The sequence below is a fragment of the Hyperolius riggenbachi genome, chromosome 1 (genome assembly GCF_040937935.1).
Source record: "Hyperolius riggenbachi isolate aHypRig1 chromosome 1, aHypRig1.pri, whole genome shotgun sequence".
Classification (NCBI taxonomy): domain Eukaryota; kingdom Metazoa; phylum Chordata; class Amphibia; order Anura; family Hyperoliidae; genus Hyperolius; species Hyperolius riggenbachi.
The window spans coordinates 626,162,944-626,179,022 of record NC_090646.1 but is presented as its reverse complement, the minus strand read 5'-3'; the positions used below and the strand labels follow the sequence as shown (position 1 = coordinate 626,179,022).

General features: G+C 45.4%; 1 protein-coding gene across 2 annotated transcripts in view; it reads right to left on the bottom strand.

The window, feature by feature from the left end:
- Positions 1 to 16,079, bottom strand: part of DEPDC1B (DEP domain containing 1B) — a 189,516-nt gene that overhangs the window by 14,117 nt on the left and 159,320 nt on the right. Inside the window, exon 12 of one of the 2 annotated variants that reach the window (XM_068271827.1) lies at positions 1,699 to 1,853. The exons of the other annotated variant lie outside the window; for it this stretch is intronic. The gene's annotated coding sequence lies outside the window, so the exon portion shown is untranslated. Of the gene's footprint in view, positions 1 to 1,698; positions 1,854 to 16,079 lie in introns of those variants that run through there. 2 annotated transcript variants of the gene reach the window in all.

Sequence of the window (16,079 nt, the reverse complement as noted above, 5' to 3'; positions counted from 1 at the left end):
AGGTGTGGACATCGTAATCTTTATACCCATAACAAGTGTAGCCACAAAAAAACCTGATCTGAAGGCTGGACCCTTTTATCAAGGTGGGGGGAGTAGTAGTTCGGGTCCCCTTACAGCTCTGGGTCCCCCTGCGGTCGTAGAGGCTGCTCCCCTGTAGTTACACCACTGGAACATTTTACCTTCCACGCTGGGGCATAACTACAGAGGAGCAGCCTATAGCTGTAAGGGAGTCCCAACTACTACTTCACTCCCTCCGATAAAGGGGTCCATCCAAGCTATATCAGCCTATTGGGTTTATGACATTAGTGAACCTTGAGGGAGAGGGGCAAAAGTCTTCCCCCTCTCATGGAAAACCCCTGTCCATGTTAAGAGGCTCATCCCCACCTCCGGTGCAATGGAGGAGGAGGGGGTAACTGCCCCCATGCATGTGGGGATAGGTCACAGGGGCTTATCAAAGAATCTGGGAGCCTCCTTTCATAAAGAGCCCCAAGATGTCTATCCCCTTCCAGGTAAATAGGTATAGAGGATGACTTTTGACTTACCTGTCACCTTATTCTGTACACTTCTGTCTTCCTTCTTTTATCATCTGACATCTTGCTTGAAGATCTGCCCCGGCCACCGCTCTCCATTGCTACCACTGCCACACCTGACACTCTCTGCCACTACAGTGACAATTCTCAGGGATTCTGAGGAGGAGGACCAATGGGAAGCCCCGGCAGGAGCTTTTGAAGATGCTTTTGCTGAAGCTCCAATCTGGTGGCAGTTCCAGGACAAGCGGCAGGTAGCAACAGTGCCTGGCATGTATCGGCAGACGTCGAGGGAGTACTGAGGGATTTCATGGCTTCATGTAGCAGTGGCAAGTGTTGGACGTTGGGTCAGATCAGCAGAAGCAGCAGATCTCTTGGGGGAGCATAGGTAGCAGTGCCATGGTGCTGAAAGACAGCTCCACAGCACAAAACCTCTCTCGCCATCTCCCAACAGCTACGATCAACGCTCATGTGAATAGCTATTGTTTGTCTGATCTATGCCATTCTCGCTCAGACCTCACTCAGGTGAAGCCAGCAATTAAATTTGCCAGGAAATACTGAGTGATGTCACATTGCAAGCTTATTATCACCTGGAACTGCATATGGCCCCAGGTACTCATTCAAGGGAAGTGATAGCTTTAAATTTCAACAGCAAGTGGTCTGAGTGTATTAAGTGATAAAGATGCTAATCCTGCATTCAAAACTTTCAAAACTTTTTCTGCTGTTATGGTTTGGATTTATCACATACCGTAGGAGAACTGGCCCTTCAATTGCCATTGCCATCCACTGGCAAAACAGTTGCATGGTGGGGGTCTTTTTATCTATAATATATTCCTCATCTTCCCTTTATTTCCCCCTCCTTTTAATGACATAAGACAGTGAACTTCCTAGTCTAGACCTCAGTGGGAGTGTCTGAAGACTCTGGGAGGAGGGCAGGTAACAAATTCACAATTAGCAAGAAAAGAAAAAAGAGTGAGGGAGGAAATGATGTCAGGATTAGCTTCATTCAAAGGTAACCAAGATGGAAACTGTCTGAAATAGGATTCTCTGCTTTTCCTTTATAAAATTCACAGGAATCATAATGTGGACAGTGCAATACATATATTATGTAAGCAGAACTAGTATTTGTCTACTTATATATGTGTTTTTATTTCTAGGTTAGCATGGTTGTCACTTCTTCTTTAAAGTATGAAGGTTTAGTGGTTAGCGCTCTTGCCTAGCAGCTCTGGGTCCCTGGTTCGAATCCCAGCCAGGTCAACATCTGCAAGCAGTGTGTATGTTCTCCCCATGTTTGCTTGGGTTTTCTCCCAACACTCTGGTTTCCATCTGCATCCCCAAAACATACAGATAAGTTAATTGGCTTCACCCTAAACATTGGCCCGAGACTACAATAGACATATGACTAGAATAGAGATTAGATTGTGAGCTCCTCCTACGGACAGTTAGTGACACAAATATATATACTCTGTACCAGTGGTCCTCAAACTACGGCCCGTGAGTCGAATGCGGACCCCCGAGGCTTTTTCACTGGCCCCCAAATGCAAAATGTATATCTTATAGATGTGGCCCACTGCACCTTTCAATATAGGCGGCCCGCATATAGAATAGCAGTCAGTGATCAGTCATTCGCTGGTTTCAAATCCAATCCTGCATCAGGTGACACTGCTGTCCAACTAGACGACTGGTTGTCACCTTGGTATGCTTCACTGTCTGGTGCACAAAGACGTTCTTCAAGCAACGCATGACTGAATGGCTGCTGCTGGGAGTTCTCCTCCAGGCATGATTGGGAGGGGGGGAATCAATATCTAGATTCAATGTAATGTTTTTCAACATTATTGTATGGATGTATGTTCCGGCCTCCCAGCAGTCTAAAGTATGTTGACCCGGCCCTTGACCGAAAAAGTTTGGGAACCCCTGCTCTATTCAGTGCTGTGGAAGATGTTAGCGCTATATAAAATATGAATTAATCATAAAAGAATATGTTATAAAAAAGGACATCCTATCTTCCTGTTTTTCACAAATGTAACCCAACAGACGCAGGATAATGCAGACATAATTAGCAACCGCCTGTCTGCAAAGCTGTTTTTTTTCTTTTTTAGCTGGTTTGAATAAACTCATTGTGTGGCCTAATGTAGGGACTTAGCAGAGCCTGGCTGAGATGAATCAGAGTGGATGGCTAATCCCTTTATCTAATGCAGTGGGTGGTTTTCCCTTCAGGGAATAGTGAAGATCACAGACATTTTATTGAGGTGTATACAGGCAACCTCTGCACTAAGGTCATGAATTACATTATCTGAACACATCGATAGCAGCATCAGCTTGGCAAAAAATCCAAATGTGAAAATTCTCCATGGCTGAAATAGTGTTTACCTAAATTAGTTTTTTTTATGTAAATAATTTGAATTTGAATCCTTCCCTGCCTGAGTTTCTCACCTTGCCGGTTCCCAAGATCTGAGCGGCTTCTGGGAAACGTAAAAGAAAAGAGTGATATGCATATTTATTTCCTTTAAAACAATACCAGTTGCCTGGCAGTCTGGCCAGTAGGGTCTAAATCACACACCTGAAACAAGCATGCAGCTAGTCAGATTTATCATAGACAAATGATCTGCATGCTTGTTCTGCGTCTATACCCAAGGTGACAAGTGACATAATGAGATAGACATGTGTATGTACAGTGCCAAGCACACAAATAACTAGGCTGTGTTCCTTTTTTCCCTTCTCTACCTGAAAGAGTTAAATATGAGGTATGTAAGTGTCTGACTCAGTCTTGACTCAGACAGGGAGTGACTACAGTGTGACCCTCACTGATAAGAAATTCCAACTATAAAACACTTTCCTAGCAAAAAAATGGCTTCTGAGAGCAGGAAAGAGATCAAATGCATCAATAGTTCATAGATTTTAGCTCTGGCATACTTCGATGAATGTGTCATTGAGCAAAAACAATAAAACAGTTACAACTTAAAAAGTAGGTGTAAACATAAAATAAAACTGTGGAATATCTTAAAAAGTCATTTTTAGGAGAACGAAGATCGATAAAATCATTGAGTTTATTCGTTTATTTAACCTCTGGTGTCCTTTAAGTGAAAAGTATGCCTATTTACAGTACTTACCTGGGGCTTCTTCCAACACCCTAAAGTCTTCCTGGTCCCTGGTCTCAACCTCTCTCTCTCCTTTAAAACTGGCAGGGCCTGATTTCAGGAGCAGTCTGGTGTTAGATCCACATCTGACTAGCTGGTGCTGACAATGTTTGGCCCACTACCTTCTGAAGCAAAGGACTATCCACTCATTTCCTGCAAGTAAATACAAGCAACTAGAGCTTTCCCAGAAAATGAAGCCATATCAACAAATCCCAAGAACACTCATGTCGCCACAACTACCGGATTGTATCGGGATGTGAAGGATCTTAATCCATACACGCAGGGGCGTAGCAATAGGGGTTGCAGAGGTTGCGGCCGCATCGGGGCCCTTGGGCCAGAGGGGCCCCGAAGGGCCCTTCCTCAACTACAGTATTAGCTCTGTATTGGTCCTGTGCTCATAATAACCACTTCTATAGATACTTTAAATAGTGGTAATTATTAACAAACTGCTCCCCATTCCCTTCTTACACCTCTGACACTGTGGTTGCCATTGGCAGGTTTTGGTGCGCCGTATCAATTGTTATGTATAGAGTGCTTGGGGGGCCCCATTGTAAAACTTGCATCGGGGCCCACAGCGCCTTAGCTACGCCACTGCATACACGCCAGACAGATATCTGATCGAGTGGCTGTGAGGTGGCCAATACCTCAGACGCTCTAACGGGCCCATCCAGGCCGCTACATCCGGTGAGTGGGGACAAGAAGGGGGGTTTTAATCCCTAGCAGCGAATGTCCCAGATGATTGGACTGAATCTTGTTGTCTAACGACCAACTGATTTTTATATTTGTAATGAACTTTTATGGTGCTTGCTTATGAATTGGATGCAGCACTTTGATGAACTTTTTGACATTTGTTTACAAATTGTATGCAGCGCTTTTAACCCATTTAGTTTATTGATTTCTGGAAAGGTCCCAAAGGCCCAGGCCCTGGGTGTGAAATAGGGGTTGCTACATATGAAAGAGAGGACTGCAAATTGGGAGCAAGACACGAAAAAGGAAAGCTGATGCTCAAGGGAACTGTGCATGAAAGGAAAACAAAAACAAACACACCACCATCCTGACCACTCTCACAGTGAAAGACTCCTTTCTGAAGAGATAGCAAAAACGTTTTTCTCCATATGCAGATCATGTCCCCTTGTCTGTTGTTCAACCCTAGGGACAAAAAGCTAATCTACCAAGCTTTTGTATTGCCCTCTGATGTATTTATACATGCTAATCAGGTCACCCCTCAGTCACATTTTTTTCCAAGCTAAGTAAGCCCATAGTGACAAATATAGTGGAATGCGAAAGTTTGGGCAACCTTGTTCATCGTCATGACTTTCCTGTATAAATCGTTAGTTGTTACGATTAAAAATGTCTGTTTAATATATCATATAGGAGACATACACAGTGATATTCGAGAAGTGAAATTAAGTTTATTGGATTTACAGAAAGTGTGCAATAATTGTTTAAATAAAATTAGGCAGGTGCATAAATTTGGGAACTTTTTATTGATTCCAAAACCTTTAGAACTTATTATTGGAACTCAAATTGGCTTGCTAAGTTCAGTGACCCCTGACCTATATACAAAGCTGAATTTAATTATGAGAAAGAGTATTTAAGGAGGTTAATTGTAAGTTTCCCTCCTCTTTTAATTTTCTCTGAAGAGTAGCAACATGGGGGGTCTCAAAACAACTCTCAAATGACCTGAAGACAAAGATTATTCACCATCATGGCTTAGGGGAAAGATACAGAAAGCTGTCTCAGAGATTTCAGCTGTCTGTTTCCACAGTTAGGAACATATTTAGGAAATGGAAGACCACAGGCTCAGTTCAAGTTAAAGCTCGAAGTGGCAGACCAAGAAAAATCTCGGATAAACAGAAGTGACGAATGGTGAGAACGGTCAGAGTCAACCCACAGACCAGCACCAAAGATCTACAACATCATCTTGCTGCAGATGGAGTCACTGTGCATCGTTCAACCATTCAGCGCACTTTACACAAGGATATGCTGTATGCAAGAGTGATGCAGTGGCAGCTTTTTCTCCACCCACAGCACAAACAGAGCCGCTTGAGGTATGCTAAAGTACATTTGGACAAGCCAGCTTCATTTTGGAATAAGGTGCTGTGGACTGATGAAACTAAAATTGAGTTATTTGGGCATAACAAGGGGAGTTATGCATGGAGGAAAAACAACACAGTATTCCAAGAAAAACACCTGCTACCTACAGTAAAATATGGTGGTGGTTCCATCATGCTGTGGGGCTGTGTGGCCAGTGCAGGGACTAGGAATCTTGTCAAAGTTGAGGGACGCATGGATTCCACTTAGTATCAGCACTCAGTCTCATTCTGGAGACGAATATCCAGGAATCAGTGACAAAGCTGAAGCTGCTCCGGGGCTGGATCTTTCAACAAGACAATGACACTAAACACTGCTCAAAATCCACTAAGGCATCCATGCAGAGGAACATGTTCTGGAATGTTCATCTCAGTCCCCAGACCTAAGTATAATTGAAAATCTGTGGTGTGAATTAAAGAGAACTGTCCATGCTCAGAAGCCATCAAACCTGAATGAAATAGAGATGTTTTGTAAAGAGGAATGATACAAAACACCTTCAACCAGAATCCAGACTCTCATTGGAACCTACAGGAAGCATTTAGAGGCTGTAATTTCCACAAAAGGAGGATCTACTAAATATTGATTTCATTTCTTTTATGTGGTGGCCTGATTTATGCACCTGCCTAATTTTGTTTAAACACTTATTGCACACTTTCTGTAAATCCAATAAACTTCATTTCACTTGTCAAATATCACTGTGTGTCTCCTATATGATATATTTAAGTGACATTTTTTATCGTAACAACCATTGATTTATACGGGAAAATCATGACGATTAACAAGGTTGCCCAAACTTTCGCATCCCACTGTAAATCAGGAAGATTGTCTGCTGAACAGGTTGTGTGTGCAAGAGCAAAGTTGTTTGTTATTTCTTCCCAATTGGGGACGATGGAAAACAGTGTAATATACAAAAATGTCATGTTAAGACAAACAATGATGATAGTAGAGCTCAACGCAGGAGCGCAGCAATGAAGCCATGTATTCTACTTGTTGAGCAGGTTACTAATCTGAGAGAGAAAAAAATGTTCTATTTTGTGAAAAACCACACTAAAATATTCTTTAAAAAAATATTTTTTTCATACAGAGGCTCCTCAGTTTTCATCAGACAGATTCAGATCAAATTACACATATGCTAAACATTGGTTTCCACTGGAAATCATAGTTATTGCTATGGCTGTGTTCCATAAGCCTATTTGACCCCTTTAATATTTTATATGGCTGAATGAAGGAATGAGCCTTTCCATGCAGCTATCATTACAGCGATGTCCCAGTTTATGCCGGGGTCATAGTTTAAAAATAGGCATGTTATGAAATGTTTGCATTATTTAAACAAATTCTAATTAGAGTCAATTGAAACTTCTATAATTATGTTCCATGGGAAAGTGAATGATGGGAAATGCTTCCACTAAACTCCACTATGTTTTCCAGCACAAGTCACATTTCTGACCTTAGTCGTAAATACACCGCTAACCACCCGCATAGCTCCTCCAATGACCTACCAATTATTTCCTCGCTCCCTTCCCAAGCACAGTTCCATGGCTTCTCGATTGCAGTGCCCACTATCTGCAATTCCTCAGGTTCTTTCTAATCCTCTGACACAGCCCCCTTTGTGATATAACCCCCTTTTGGTGCCCATACACTTAAGGGGCCCATACACTGGTCGATTTCAGCCATCGATCGATTCTATCAAATCTATCGATCGATCGATTTGCGATTAATTTCGATGGATTAGATCTGTCTGTCAGGATGGAAAATCTAGGTCCATCTGCTGACAGCAGATAGAGATGGCCCGAACGGTTTGCACGCGAATTTATTTGTGCGAACTTCGGTGGTTCGCGTTCGCGGTAAACCGTGAACTGTATGCAAGTTCGACTCGCCCCCTATACTACATCATTAGGGTCAACTTTGACCCTCTACATCACGGTCAGCAGACACTGGGTAGCCAATCAGGCTACACTCCCTCCTGGAGCCCCCCCCCCCCCTTATAAAAGGCAGGCAGCGTCAGCCTTTTCACTCACTCGTGTGCCTGCAGTAATTAGAGAAGGGAGAGAACCTGCTGTAGACATAGGAAAAGCTTAGTTAGGCTTGTTAGCTTGCTCCTTGCTGATACTTATTGCTAAAAAGCACCCCTCAACAGCTCTGTTGTGCTTGTGATCTATTTTTTTCTTGTGTGTGCGTTCCATAGACACTTGTGTTGCATATACAGCGCCCTGTCAGTCAGTCGCAGCTGGCCCTTGGCCCCTTGGTAATTCCTACTGTGCCACTGTCAGGCCCAGCACATTCAGTGACTACCGGTGTGTGTGACAGCTGCACATTTGTAATACCAATCACTGCATACCTACCTGTTCAGTGCACCTACCTACGTGAGCGCATGCAGTGTCATATGCGTACATCAAAAAAGGGCGTCGGGAAAAAAGAGCGCGTGGTGTAAACGATAAGCAGTATTATCGTTTATAGAAATATTGTGTAGAATTTCGTTTACAAATAGTGTTTTAAGAATTTATAAATCATTAAATAATGTGTATGAGATCGGCAATTCTTAAAACGTTAATCTTCCCTGTTTCTAAACTGAAACTTATAATTACGTTTGTTAAAAACCCTCCCTGTACCTATCCCTAACCCCTAGACCCCCTGGTGGTGCCTAAACCTAAGACCCCCCTGGTGGTGCCTAAACCTAAGACCCCCCCTGGTGGTGCCTAAACCTAAGACCCCCCTGTTGGTGCCTAAACCTAAGACCCCCCTGTTGGTGCTTAAACCTAAGACCCCCCTGGTGGTGCCTAAACCTAAGACCCCCTATGGATAATAATGTTTTACAAACATTAATAAATAAAAAATGTAAATAAAAAAATGTAAATAATTATTTTGGGTGGATAATAAGGTTTTAGAAATGTTTTAGAAATAGTGATTTATTATCTTTATAAACGTTATTCGTCACGAGCTCATTTTGTAAAGTTCAATCATCACAAGCACAGTTGCAAAACCTTAAAAATCTCCGGGCGCCGTTTGTAAAACGTTAATAATCTCCGGCGCCTTTTTTTCCCTGTTCGGCGCCCATTAAACGATATTTATAATGGAAGTGAATGGGGCGCCCTTTTTGTCCACTTGTCTCATGCGCCCAAATCTCCTGCTTCCGCATACGCACCTGTTCAGTGCACCGACCTACATGACTGCACTAGGTGTTATATTATCTATGAGTCACTGCACCTGTTCCCGGTACCTGTGTGTGTGACAGCTGCATATTTGTAATACCAATCACTGCATACCTACCTGTTCAGTGCACCTACCTACGTGACCGCATGCAGTGTTATATAAAACCAGTCGCTGCAACTGTTCACGGTACCTGTGTGTGTGACAGCTGCACATTTGTAATACCAATCACTGCATATCTACCTGTTCAGTGCACCTACCTACTTGAGCGCATGCAGTGTTATACAGGTCCTTCTCAAAAAATTAGCATATTGTGATGAAGTTCATTATTTTCTGTAATGTACTGATAAACATTAGACTTTCATATATTTTAGATTCATTACACCCAACTGAAGTAGTTCAAGCCTTTTATTGTTTTAATATTGATGATTTTGGCATACAGTTCATGAAAACCCATAATTCCTATTACAAAAAATCAGGGCCGGATTTGTACTTTCCAGTGCCCTAGGCCTGCTGTCACCAAGCGCCCCCCCCCCCCCCCCCACAAAAAAAAAATTTGTCCAACACTCTGACTAGCGATCATTGGTTTGAATGGGCTCATCTCAGTTGTGCTGCTCTGTCTCCCATTCAACAAATAATTCCTGTAATTTGCGCTCCTGCCCGAATGTGCACAGCATGCGATAGTGTTCTGGGCATGCATACTTGAGAAATGACGCTGATGTATGACCAGTACTTGTCAAGAATGCATAACACTGTACCGGCCTCAGTTGCTGAGCACATCTGGGCAGGAGCGAGATATTACAGGGAGCGCGAGTGGCCAGAGCATGCGCTGCTTCTTTGTCCTTTGTGCGACTGGCTGCAGTCAGAGCCACATACAGGTGACAGGGAGCGCGAGTGGCCAGAGCATGCACTGCTTCTTTGTCCTCTGTGCGACTGGCTGCAGTCAGAGCCACATACAGGTGACAGGGAGCGCGAGTGGCCAGAGCATGCGCTGCTTCTTTGTCCTCTGTGCGACTGGCTGCAGTCAGAGCCACATACAGGTGACAGGGAGCGCGAGTGGCCAGAGCATGCACTGCTTCTTTGTCCTCTGTGCGACTGGCTGCAGTCAGAGCCACATACAGGTGACAGGGAGCGCGAGTGGCCAGAGCATGCACTGCTTCTTTGTCCTCTGTGCGACTGGCTGCAGTCAGAGCCACATACAGGTGACTGACAGGGAGCGCGAGTGGCCAGAGCATGCGCTGCTTCTTTGTCCTCTGTGCGACTGGCTGCAGTCAGAGCCACATACAGGTGACAGGGAGCGCGAGTGGCCAGAGCATGCGCTGCTTCTTCGTCCTCTGTGCGACTGGCTGCAGTCAGAGCCACATACAGGTGACTGACAGGGAGCGCGAGTGGCCAGAGCATGCGCTGCTTCTTTGTCCTCTGTGCGACTGGCTGCAGTCAGAGCCACATACAGGTGACTGACAGGGAGCGCGAGTGGCCAGAGCATGCGCTGCTTCTTTGTCCTCTGTGCGACTGGCTGCAGTCGGAGCCACCAACAGGTGGCAGGGCAGTGCAATGGAGAGAAGCCCATCCAAAACAGAGAACAGGTAAGTAGAAAACATCCTGTCAAGACCCACTTTGGATGTTCTGTTGTAATTACAGTGGACCTGAACTCAGAACTTCCTCTCTGCTCTAAAAGATACGCAACAACATAACCTTTCAATAAAAACATTTTTGTTACAGCTGATACAAATCCTGCAATAAATCTGCAGTGTGTCTACTTCCTGCTTTTATGGAAGCAGACATATGTTTAACATCCTGTGCTTTCAAATGAGCTTAGCTGTTGTGGCAGTCAGGTGACACAGTGTAGAGATTAAATTACAACTTGTGACACAGAGGAGGGGGAATTAGACAGGCTCTCGAAATACATACAGGGTACATTTCTCTGTTTTCCTTCTGTCCTGTGCAAGAGTTCAGCTTCACTTTAAAGCATCTGAATGACATTTATTTATATTTGCTGAAAAATCTATGCATCTCTTTTGAATGCTGAATGTACATATGGTGGTGTGCTCTAACATATTGGCAGTATACGGGAACAAAGAAGGCTTATTTAAATTGCCTTTAAAACGTTTTTTAGGGTAAATGAGGCATGTAACATCATGTTTTTTTAATGATGTGGGGACTTAAAATCTCTCTCTCAGATGGGAAATCCGAGTTTTCTCGGATAGTGCAGATTTTAAAAAAATATCCGAATTGCTATTCAAAGTTCGGATAGTGGAAAAAGTTCAGATTATCTGGGTAGTTCGGATACCCAAATATTGGATGAGCACCACTGCTCAGGTGTCATTTAAAATGACAATTTAGCAATGAAAGGGAAGAAAACAGCATTTTTTATCCTGCAGTCTCATAGATGGTAGGAGCTGGAAGACAGAAAATGAGTCAGGAAAGAGTTAACTAAGGAAGAGAAGCGACCACTGCTAAAACAGTCATAAATTAGGATTAGATAAATTAGCTGAGGTCAGTGTCAAAGTTGTAAAAGTGGTGAAGAAACTGCAGAGCTCTCTGATGTTTGGGAATGCTTGGCATTAAAACTCAGCGGAACTTAGTTCTATCTGCTTTGTAATGTAAATCCCTGGTATTTCTCACATCGATCTGTAAGTCTATCATACAAAGAAAGGAATGGATTATCAGATGACCGATATGATTGATCCTGATTGTTTTAACACATCAGGAAGTGAGAGAGAGATGCAGGGATTGAGGAACTGTGGAATTCAGCTATTAGTGCAGAGCAGGGCGCTGGATGGCTGTGCTGCGGGACCAGAAGAGATGATTTACTTTGACATATGACCTCTTCTCTCTCCAAGTCATGCCGCCCTTCTTATCTTATCTAATTTTATCGCCCTAGGCCGTGGCCTTTTTTGGCCTTTCCAGAAATCCGGCCCTGCAAAAAATTAGCATATCATGAAAAGGTTCTCTAAACAAGCTATTAACTCTAAACACCTGCAAAAGATTCCTGAGGCTTTTAAAAACTCCCAGCCTGGTTCATTACTCAAAACCGCAATCATGGGTAAGACTGCCGACCTGACTGCTGTCCAGAAGGCCATCATTGACACCCTCAAGCAAGAGGGTAAGACACAGAAAGAAGTGTGCTGTATCAAGGCACCTCAGTGGAAGGTCTGTGGGAAGGAAAAAGTGTGGCAGAAAACGCTGCACAACAAGAAGAGGTGAAGGAAGATTGTGGAGAAGGACCGATTCCAGAGTTACAGAAAATAATGAACTTTATCACAATATGCTAATTTTTTGAGAAGGACCTGTATTATATACCAGTAACTGCACCTGTTCATGGTACCTGTGTGTGTGACAGCTGCTCATTTGTAATACTAGTCATTGCATAATTGTTCACAGTACCTGTGTGACCACACGCTGTTTTACATACCAGTCCGTGCATACCTGTTAACTGCACCTGTGTGACAGCTGCACATTGTATTGTAATTCCAGCCTCTGCATACTTTTCACTGCACCTGTGTGACTGCACATTGTATTAGTCAAGTCAGTGCATACCTTTCACTTCATCCCCCCCAATATGGACAAAATAACAGGCAGACCCAGAGGCAGGCCACCCGGCAGGTCTGTTCGAGGTCGTGCTGACGGGATTTCATGTGGCCCTGGACCAAAGTATAGTGCTCAGAAGAAGGCATGTCCCATCAACTCCCAAGATTGTCAGGACGTGGTTGACTATTTAACACAGAACACCTCATCTTCCGCAGCCACCAGCACCACATCCGCTGCATTTGAGACTTCGCAGGAGTTATTTGGTGGGAAATTCACTGATTCACAGCCATTATTGTTACAACAAGATGAAGGCGCTAAGCAAGTTACACCACCTCATATGTCTGAGTTAGGCGACACTATGGACGTAACGTGTGAGGAGGAGGATGATGAAGTACTTGCTGTTGGTGCCGTTTTGGAGGTGTCTGATGCAAGCGAAGCTGGGGAGGATGATTATGATGATTATGATGATACGGATCTCACGTGGGTTCCCAACAGAGGACATGAACAGGGGGACAGTTCAGAGGGGGAGTCAGAGAGGAGTAGGAGGAGACGAGTTCCTGAAAGAAGCAGGGGGAGCTCATCGTCAGAAACAGCTGGTGGCAGTGTCTGGCGCCATGTATCGCCACATGTACAGCCAGCCAACATGCCCTTCAACGTCAGCTGCTGACGCCACCATAGTGCCCACACCCCAGGGCTCAGCGGTGTGGACATTTTTTTGTGTGTCTGCCTCAGATCAGAGCAATGCCATCTGTTCTCTCTGCCACCAAAAATTGAGCCGTGGAAAGGCCAACTGCCTTACGAAGGCACATGGAGAAAAGGCACAAACTGCAATGGCAAGACCACCTGAGGAAAAGCAGCACACAAAAGCGAAGCCACTCTCATTCTCCTCTTCCTCCTTCAGGTGCATCATCTTCAGCCACTTTCTCCCCTGCACCTTCACAGTCACCCTCTTCCACTCCGCCTCTCACCTTGAGCAGTTCCTGCTCCTCTGCCCACAGCAGCAGCCAGGTGTCCGTGGGGGAAATCTTTGAGCGGAAGAAGACAATGTCTGCCAGTCACCCCCTTGCCCGACGTCTGACAGCTGACTTGACGGACCTGTTAGCTCGCCAGCTGCTACCATTCCAGCTGGTGGACTCTGAGGCCTTCTGAAAATTTGTGGCCATTGGGACACCGCAGTGGAAGATACCAGGCCGCAATTGTTTCTCCAAAAAGGCAATACCTAAACTGTACCGTGAAGTTGAAAGGCAAGTGATGTCATCTCTGGCACACAGCGTTGGGTCAAGGGTCCATCTGACCACGGATGCCTAGTCTGCCAAGCACGGTCAGGGCAGGTACATTACTTACACAGCCCATTGGGTCAACCTGGTGACCGCTAGCAAGCAGGTAGTACATGGCTGTACAGCGGACCTAGTTGTGACACCTCCACGACTTTCAGGCAGGCCTGCTGCCACCTCCTCTCCTTCTCTTCCTACTCCTCCTGCTACATCCTCTTCACTGTCGTCCTCCTCCTTGGCTGAGTGGCAGTTCAATTCTACTGGTGCTGCAATCTCCTCTCCAGCTACACAGCCCCAGCTCCCCAGGGCCTATGCTGCATGCCAGGTACAACGGTGTCACGCCATCTTAGACATGTCTTGCCTCAAAGCGGAGAGTCACACTGGAGCAGCTCTCCTGGCTGCTCTTAACAAACAGGTGGATCAGTGGCTGACCCCGCACCAACTGGAGATTGGCAACGTGGTGTGTGACAACGGCAGGAATCTCATTTAGGCTTTGAATTTGGGAAAGTTGACACATGTACCCTGCATGGCACATGTGCTGAATGTAATAATTCAGAGATTTATGTGTAAGTACCCAGGCTTACAGGACGTCCTGAAGCAGTCCAGGAAGTTATGTGGGCATTTCAGGCGGTCTTACACGGCCATGGCATGCTTGGCCAATATTCAGTGGAGAAAGAACTTGCCAGTGAGACGCTTGATTTGCGATAGCCAGACTCACTGGAATTCAACCCTCCTTACATTTAACTGCCTGCTACAACAGGAGAAAGCCGTCAACCGTTATCTCTACAACTACAGTAGAAGGACACACTCTGGGGAGATGGGGATGTTCTGGCCGAAGTACTGGACACTCATGCGAAATGCCTGCAGGCTCATGCGGCCGTTTGAGGAGGTAACAAACCTGGTGAGTCGCAGTGAAGGTGCCATCAGCGACTTGATCCCATATGCTTTCTTCCTGGAGCGTGCCGTGCGTAGAGTGGTGGATCAAGCTGTGGAGGAGCGTGAACAGGAACAGTTACAGGAACAGGAGGAAGAGTTGCAGGATCAATTCTCAGAACCAGATGTTTCCTCAACACCTGCGGCAGCAGCACAGAGGAGGGGGGAGGAGGAGTAGGAGGAAGAGTCGTGTGGGGAAAAGGAGTCAGATGATGAGGAAGGTGTTTTTTTTCTTTTGGAGGAGGAGGCGGAAGAACAACCAAAGCAGGCGTCACAGTGGGCTTGTGCTGCTCAACTTTCCCGTGGTATTGTTCATGGCTGGGGGGAGAAGGAGAACTTACATGACATCACTGAGGAAAAGCAAGAGGAGATGGATAGTACGTCTGCATCCAAATTTGTGCAGATGGCGTCCTTCATGCTTTCCAGCCTGTTGAGGGACCCCCGTATAAAAAAACTCAAGGGGAATGAGCTGTACTGGGTGGCCACGCTACTAGACCCTCGGTATAAGCACAAAGTGGCAGAGATGTTTCCAAATCACCAGAAGGCAGAAAGGATGCAGCACTTGCAGAACAAGCTGGCAACTATGCTTTATTGTGCGTTTAAGTGTGATGTCACAGCACAACGGAATAAAGGTACCACTGCCAGTAATCCTTCTCCCATGTCAACGCAGGCAAGGACAGGACGCTCTAGCGATCTCATGGTGATGTCGGACATGCGGACATTCTTTAGTCCAACGTATCACCTTAGCCCTTCCGGAACCACCCTCCACCAACGACTCGACCGGCAGGTAGCTGACTACCTGGCCTTAAGTGTGGATGTAGACACTGTGAACAGCGATGAACCCCTGGACTACTGGGTGCGCAGGCTTGACCTGTGGCCAGAGTTGTCACAATTTGCCATCCAACTTCTGTCTTGCCCTGCCTCAAGCGTCCTGTCAGAAAGGACCTTCAGCGCAGCTGGAGGCATTGTCACTGAGAAGAGAAGTCGCCTAGGTCACAAAAGTGTTCAGTACCTCACCTTTATCAAAATGAATGAGGCATGGATCCCAGAGGTCCCCTGCACAGCAGTCCCCTGCACAGCATCTCTACCTGCACGCCGTGTGACTGCCTGCCCCAAGACTAAATCGCTCCCCACACAGCATCTCTGCCTGCAGGCCACTTGACTGCCTTCTCCACCACCACCACCAACAGGGTCCAGAACTCCTGGCGGATTACTGAATTTTTTTATAGCTGCTGCTAGCAACGGCCGCTATAATAATTTTTCTGGTGCATGTACATGCCTGCCTAATTTTTCTGGCTGCACTGCAGCTGCAACAACAAAACAAACGGCATGTACATGTGTCAATTCCCCTTCATGATCGTTACCTTGCCGCGGTGAAGGGGCTTGTGTATCACAAAGAAGCAATGACCGCCGGCTATATGAGTGTCTCGAAGGTT